At 36.0% G+C, this 7,727-nt stretch overlaps 1 long non-coding RNA gene across 1 annotated transcript; it reads left to right on the top strand.

The window, feature by feature from the left end:
* Nucleotides 1–5,194: 5,194 nt before the first annotated feature.
* LOC139731192 (uncharacterized) lies at nt 5,195–7,727 on the top strand. Its single transcript, XR_011710953.1, has 3 exons — nt 5,195–5,303; nt 5,802–5,906; nt 7,540–7,727. It is a non-coding gene; the product is annotated as an uncharacterized lncRNA (long non-coding RNA).

Raw genomic sequence — 7,727 nt, 5'->3', positions numbered from 1 at the left:
ATATATATATATATGGCCTGCTTTCATAGCAAATTAATCCCTTACTGTTTTCTTGTCGCACCCCTAGTGATGTCTAAACTAGACCTCATATTGGATTCAGAGTCCTTGGTTGTTGGCACGCAATATACAGCGACTTGTTCGGCTGTGGAAGGCCGGCCCCTGGAATCGATCGAATGGTATCTCGGTGGCAAACTGCAGTACCAGGGCATTGTGGAGTATACCAACCCTACTGGCGAAAACCAGGGGCTGTCAGACATGTTTAGTATGTTCACCTTTACACCAGTGAAGGAAAACAATGGTCAGTCACTCGAATGCAGAACAACTGGACATCAACTGACCAGTCTAAACCAGGACACAAACATCACATCACTCAACGTTGTGTGTGAGTCATGACAAATTTTCTTGGGTAGCTCTAGAATATTGAACATAATTAGACGGTAAATCTCTTTGTTTTACTATCTACCTGGGCTGCTTTTCTATTTCATGTTGTTATTAAACATGTATATATTTTTATTATGTCTCAGAAAAATCTACAGAACGTTCAGGGCCCAAGTATGGGTAAGATTACTAGGAAAAGACTTTAATTATTATTTACTTACCTACAGCTTTTGCAATGTTCTCAAGGAAAAACAATCCGTTGTAAGGATAACTCGAACGCCCAAAATCTCAATTAAGTTTTAAAATTTGCATAAAATATCTGTCAAAAGACACTCATACACAAAGACAAACAAACAAACAATCAAAAAACTACAACAACAATGAAAGTTACCTTAATATTATTGACAAAATACTTATTGCACACCATTTTGAGAAAGAAAAATGTTAACAGCCTTGTGAGTTCAAAAGTAATGTGATCTTTTTATTTTCGCATTTTTTATTTCGTTTTTCTTTATCGTAGTTCCCCCGGACGACTCCATTATAATCGTCAATTTCATTGAAGATGGCACGGATCTTAAAACCACGTGCCATATTTTACCTGGTCAACAGCCGAACCCTGAAATCGAAGCTTTGTGGATTTTTAAAAATTACAGCGCCGATCCGTATCAAACGCCGATGGCAAGCCCGCTCATAGAACCAGCTCCTGACCATATTACGAAGTACACTTGTGCGGGTGAAAATCCCTTAGGAAACACGTCGACTGCAAAACTGTTTATCCCGTGCCGTAAGTTACTCAAATCTGTATTTTTTGGTATTACTAAAACTAGAAAGAGAGAGAAAGAGAGATAGAGAAACACACACAGATGCATGTTTACATTATAAATGAATGGAAGGATAAATGAATACATAAATAGACAGGCAAATGACTAAATGTTAATGAATTAATAAATACATAAGACAAGATTCACACAACAAAAACGGAAAAGATCGCACAGATAATTTTCACCTTTTCTAGCACAAAATGACGAAACTCTTAAATAATAGGAAGGAAGACAATTTTGAATATATTAATAATAGATCTTTTAATCATTGGTTGCTTGCTTGTTTTTTGGAAACATTGTAATTTTGTTTCTACTGGGAGCGAGGGCTGACAGGGCTTTGAGCCCCTCTTCGACGGGATGTGGACAGCTGCAGGCGTTTTCAACGAGACGGCCCTGATTAAACAAATATTAAAATAAACCCCAAACACTCCGGTAATTTCTTGTTTTAATAGATAACGCGTAATAGACAAGAATAGTAAAATAAGCAAAGAGGAAAATCTTACCGTGAATGTTATATATATATCTCATATATATATATATATTGATATATCTTGCATATATAATATAATATTCGTATGTATGTTTTTATTTAATATATCTCTTAGTTTGGCTTTAGATTTTGGAATATGTGGACCACTGAATTCTAAATGAGTTTATAATATGCACACTGTAATTTCTAATCTCTCAACTATGAATGATAACCACATTTAATAGGAAAGAAAAACAAGAGTAGGTAGATCAATGAAACAAAATTGCACGTTTATCATTGTAGACCACTTTATTCCCCTCCCGCTCTTCATAATATGTTGTAATACTGTAATGGGGGGGGGGGGGGTATTGACGAAAATAACTCCGGTGTTCTTTACTTTTTTTCTCTGTTTCTCTGGTTTTTTTTTTCTGTTTAACAGAGACAAGAAAAAAGAAACAAAGACTTTGAGTACTTTGTATAGAATTACGAAGAGAGGCATCATCACATGCAAAAAAAAAAAATGAAAGATGTAAATTTCCTTTTGTATTTCCCTTTTGTGCTAAATTCTTCTCGTTGCGTTTGTCAGATTTCTGGCAATTGTAACTGATTGAAAAAACCTAAGGCCAAGGCTACAGAGAGTAATAGAGTCAAAGACTTCCCATACTGGAGAAAAAAAATATATCGCCTTGAGCGCACAGATTAGACTTGCCCGCGAGCCGTTTCTTTCGTATTTCTGGGAATTTTGGCGGAGCAGAGGTGTAATAAAAGATACGCTGCCCGGAAAGGTGTGCCACGGTCTTTAGCTATGTTATTTTATATTTCTAGTTAAGTTTATTGACTTGAACAAAAATGTGATTGGGCCGTTCCTTTTGTCATCTTTTCTGCCAAACATTCCTCGCAGTGTTTCCTAGTGAAAGTGTTCATTGTTCCAACTCCGGGCTGGTTGCGGGCATTTCCATTTTGGCAATACTCCTTGCTGGATCTTTGAGCATCAATGTCGCCCTCTACCTGAAAATTACGAGACAGTCTGCCTCAAAAGGTTGGTTAATTAATGATATTATCGATTTTCCACAAGGATAAAGAACGGTTACCTTCACAAACAGTTGCTATTTAAGAATTGAAGTCTGGGTCGAAAACTTAACTGTCGGTGATTACGCGGGTTCACACGCGCTGGCACCAACACTTATATTGACATACAACGTACAAGCGAATCCCCTATTTGGCCCTAAAGTATTGCAGAGTCTTGGCAATGACCTCATGCCCATACAAAATAGGGTGGAGGTTGACCCGGAAGAGAACGAGAAGCGAGGTTTCCGCTAATCTTTCAAGCACATTGAGGGCTCACACGGGTAAATGTTTCCCCATAGAGACGTGTGTTAAAATTCAAAATTCAAAATTCAAAAAAATCTGTAAGATAGCTTGGAGAAATGAGGTGTTTTATCTTCACAAACCTGGATAATAGAGATATATCCTGTTATACATCAAATCTTCAAGGCAAGTTCTTCTGCTCAAACTTTGTCCAAGGGTCCAGAAAGCCAGACTGCGCGCTCTTTTCACTACAAATAAGAAGAAGAAAAAAAAATCACCTGTATTCTGTACATGCACCCAATGAAATATTGTCCCATCAAATATTCCATGGTAAAAGCGTTCATCTTATTAAAACAAAAATGCAATTTCTAGAGAAATTCGTACTCAATATCTGCAGCTATTCAATTTTTGACAAACTGCATTTCTGATTTGTAACTTTTTTTTCGTCATGTATTTAGATAATCTTTTGAACGATTTTGTGAAGCGGTCAGGGACATTCCATTAAATTTACAGGTAGGGGCCCTTAATTATTGTGTCCACATGGAACAAAACTACGAGTGAAGCGTGATACATCCATTGTTTGCATAAGGGTCTGACGAAAACCAGTTCTTGTTGTGGATAATCTCCTGTATTTAAGGATATTTTTTTTTCAGCATAATATTGACGCTAGTCATAAATATATGTTGTAGTAACCGAAGAGCAAAATAATTAACATCAATAGCAAGTGAAAACCAATACTTGTATTGTCACTGCCTGGTAATTTGTATCTCTTTATCTATACTATGACGACCAGGAATGACATCTCATAGTGCTTTGTATCCAGTAGAAAATTCACTCTAAAATATGTGATATTTTTATGTTAATATACAAGAAAGTTAAAGACTGTATTTAGCAGTATAGCTAAAAAACATCGCAGTCTAACTTGTATAGTCTGTAGTGTTTGTTTCTTTGTGTTTCCGTTAAACCTTCAAGGTAATCGCTCCGAGTGAAATAGTCTCCGGGACTGTATGTTAATGTATCAAAGATAATTAACATCTGCTGTATTGTACTCTCATGTCCACAGAAAATAACTCCTTCCAGATGGACAGGTAAGAATTTGTCTCAACTGTTCTTGTCAGTCTCTCCATTCTTTCGTCGAAAGGTCATTAATCCCATTTCTTCATGAGGACATTTCATTTGGTATTGAAAATATGTAGGCCTACATCACTAAATCATTCTATGTTCGCGCACACTACTTTCAGATGTGACCAAAGCACAGTTTGGAGATTCTATAGGAGATACATTGTCCAACGATATTATCTTAAACTAATTCCTCTTGACAAAAAGAAACAACAACAACAAAAAAAAAACTAAAAAGAACAAACATATAATTAGGAAAAGGTAGAATTCAAGGTAATAATGTACAGAATAATCTTTTGTTCTTGGACGAGACATCAAGGACACTTTTTTTCTGACGTGTAAAGTCTTTTACATAATTTATTGATGCATTGAATAATCACGCACATGTCTCATGACTACGTTTATAGTTTTTGCTTTAAACCTTTTTCAATAAGCACGAAAACTGGTGTAATGGACATATTTCTGTAGCAGAATTTTCGATTTAATCAAAGATTGTCATTATTGTTCACAGGAGATTTAACAACAGCAATGGATTAACAGTTGATGAAAGGGTCCGTCAAGCAGATCAAGGTACTCTTTGATCAATACCTCAAATCATATTATGTTCATTCATGAGCATATAACATGTCTGTGTTTGTGTGTATATGTGTATGTGTGCTTAATGTCTAATAAAGCAATATATTCGGCTAGAAACGATACAGAAGTTGATATCAATTTTTGGTATAGTTACATCTTAGAATGAAAGATGAATAGCTAAATGATTAGGGCACCAATAAATATCTTGTTAAATCAAAATCAACATCTGCCCGTACTTATACCTGCGATAAAAATGACAATGGATTACAATACTTACCACTTGATAACTCTGATCTTAATTATTATGACAATTTGCCTGTTACTGCAAATCACTTTAGTAGCGAGAGACGGCAAAATTAATATTTGTTGTTCTTGGAATGAAGTTCATAACAGTACATACAGCGCAAGCTCGTTCAATCCCATAATCCATTTCCAATCAATCGTTCTCGTTTTACTCATTTTACGTGCAGCATATCAGGCCCTGGAACCAAACTCACTGGCCGTTTCTGCAGAGAACTTAGTAGTTGTCTCGAAAATCGTCGGAGCTGGGGATGGTGATTTCGGTGAAGTGTGGAAGGGTGAACTAACTACCAAACAAAAGCGAACAGCCGTTGCTGTCAGACAATTGAAAGGTAATGGTTAAGACGGTATGAAGTATATAGGGCATATATACATTTTTAGGGTAATTTTCAATTACGATAATGCGGCTAGTGCATTGAAGACAAGATAGAGCCCAGTATGTGCGATTGTAATATTATGGTAATTATTTAGTCAAATGATTAATTTCAAATTATTAAAAAGGCAGCTAATGATACTGTATGTGCCACCGACAGATAATCTCGTCCTTTCAAAATGAATACAAAAGCGTTAAAAAGAAGAACACAAAAATTAGAGCCCTGGGGAAAAATGCAAATAAAATTGAATACATTATTGACTACTACATGTAAGATACGGTCTATGACACCACAATATTTTGTATGTACCATCCACTCCGCTTTTGTCTTTGAAACAGGCTCTGACAAAATTTTAAGCACAATTTTAGATTTTCAGATGTAATAAGTGTTAATGGAATACAGTAAGAAAGAAATGTATAAATATAAAAAAAAGCAATTTTCTTTTCCGCTTGCCAGATCAAGCTGAAACTTTCACACGCGCTGTGCAATTGGTAAAATATCTTGGACATCTTCCCGAGCATCAGAACATCGTGAGATACCTCGGATACTGCTGCGAAAATTGTAAGTAAACCTACATTAAAAACACCGGTCTACCATATGTACCGCTTATACTTATAATATATATATATATATATATATATATATATATATCATATATATATGTGACTCTGCACCTCAAAACAAACAAAAAGTCGCCAGACATGAATTTTTAATTAAGACCATATTCTGAAAGAGCAGACTTTAAGCTTTAAAATGATGTATAATTCAAATCAAATGGACTCTCCTAACATATCTAAATACTGGAAAGAAAGCACAAACTCAGGAAATGTGTGAACTGAGAAAAGAGGCTCTGAAGTACAGTGTCTATTCAAGCGCTTAATCTTTACCAAACCGTGCTGCCTGAGCGATGAATGGGACAAAAAACAGGAAGTAAACCACCAGAGTAACAACAATGAAGGGATTATCAGATTAAACTGAAATTGAGCATGCCTCATTAGCACATTCTGTCCATAATTAATGCCAACTTTCAAAGCAGTAGCCCTATCCCTTCGAAAGTTATTAGAGTTGAAAGTGAAGAGTGTGGACAAGGTTTTTCAGAAATGAAAAAGGGATTCTAAAGACACACCTAATCACACTATTCTACCAAAAATGTTCGAGATAAACTGCTAAAAAACACACTTTCCTGCCCGTTTTATGATACCAAATTTTGGCATAATGTAAAAGAAAACCCACTCTTTCAGAAAATATGAAAAAGTCAAGTTCTGCTAGGTTGACCCATTTCACTTATTTTCAGTCCTCACGCAAAATCAATGTGTGCGACTTTATGTTCGTTTTGAGGTGCACTGTCACATATATATAATTATATATATATATATATATATATATATATATATATATATATATATATAATATACCATCGGGAACAGCAATCATGGTGCAGCGAACTAATCACTTCTCTCTCGGTGCTTTCACTCATAAGTACCAGCCTCTCTAATGACCCGGATGGCAATGCAGTCAATGCGGTCTATAAAGCTCAATGGAAGTACTGCTGTGGCTTTCGTGACAGACTTCATCGCCTCTTTATTGTCTTGAAATCACTGATATTAATGTCTATCGAAACTGTAGTTAAACTTGTCAGAAGAAAAGCTTGTATGATGAAAAATCGATGGTGTATTGTATATTATAAATTTGCTTGAAAGTTTACTGTCTAAAATACATAAGGGTCAGGTATTACGTACTTACGTACTACTTCTAATCGATTTGTATGTTCAACTTATGATATTGCAAATGGGTCATTTTTTTTTCGAGAATGACGCACTAGCAGATTTGCAATGTCAAAGGATTTCAAAATGAATACGTCTTCCAAGTTTCGGCAGCGAAGAGCAACAAGTTGTCGCACTATAGCTCTCGAATTAGAGAAAGTGCGTGTGCGTGAATTGTAAGGAATAAGACCACATCAAAATGCTAAGGTGGTAAGAAAGAGCACATACAAATGGTCATTTAACACTCTCGGGAAAAAAAAAACCAAATCATCAATACATATTGGTTAACATTTAATCGTAAACCTCGTTTGCTCTCATACATGCCACATTAGCATGGGTCCATCATTTTCTTTTCTTTCTTTTTTTTTTTGTTTGACTCCGTTTCCTGTATTTCCCTCCTTCCTTTAACCTCTCGCTCTACCCTTTCAAAGCGCTCGTCACAGGTAGTATCATATCAGAGTACATACCAGGAGGAACATTGCTAGCTCTCCTCCAGTCCGGTGACAGACAGGTAAAGTCCGACTCCGGCAACCTTCAGACGCCTAAACCAGGCCTTGACGAATCTCAGCTAATAAAGTACGCTTGGCAAGTGGCGAAGGGAATGGAGTTCCTCGCATCT

Source organism: Diadema antillarum, unplaced genomic scaffold (genome assembly GCF_040938485.1).
Source record: "Diadema antillarum isolate AM-2024a unplaced genomic scaffold, OU_Dant_1.0 seq00000365_RagTag, whole genome shotgun sequence".
NCBI classification, from domain to species: Eukaryota; Metazoa; Echinodermata; class Echinoidea; order Diadematoida; family Diadematidae; genus Diadema; species Diadema antillarum.
This window is presented reverse-complemented; position numbering and strand designations above follow the sequence as displayed.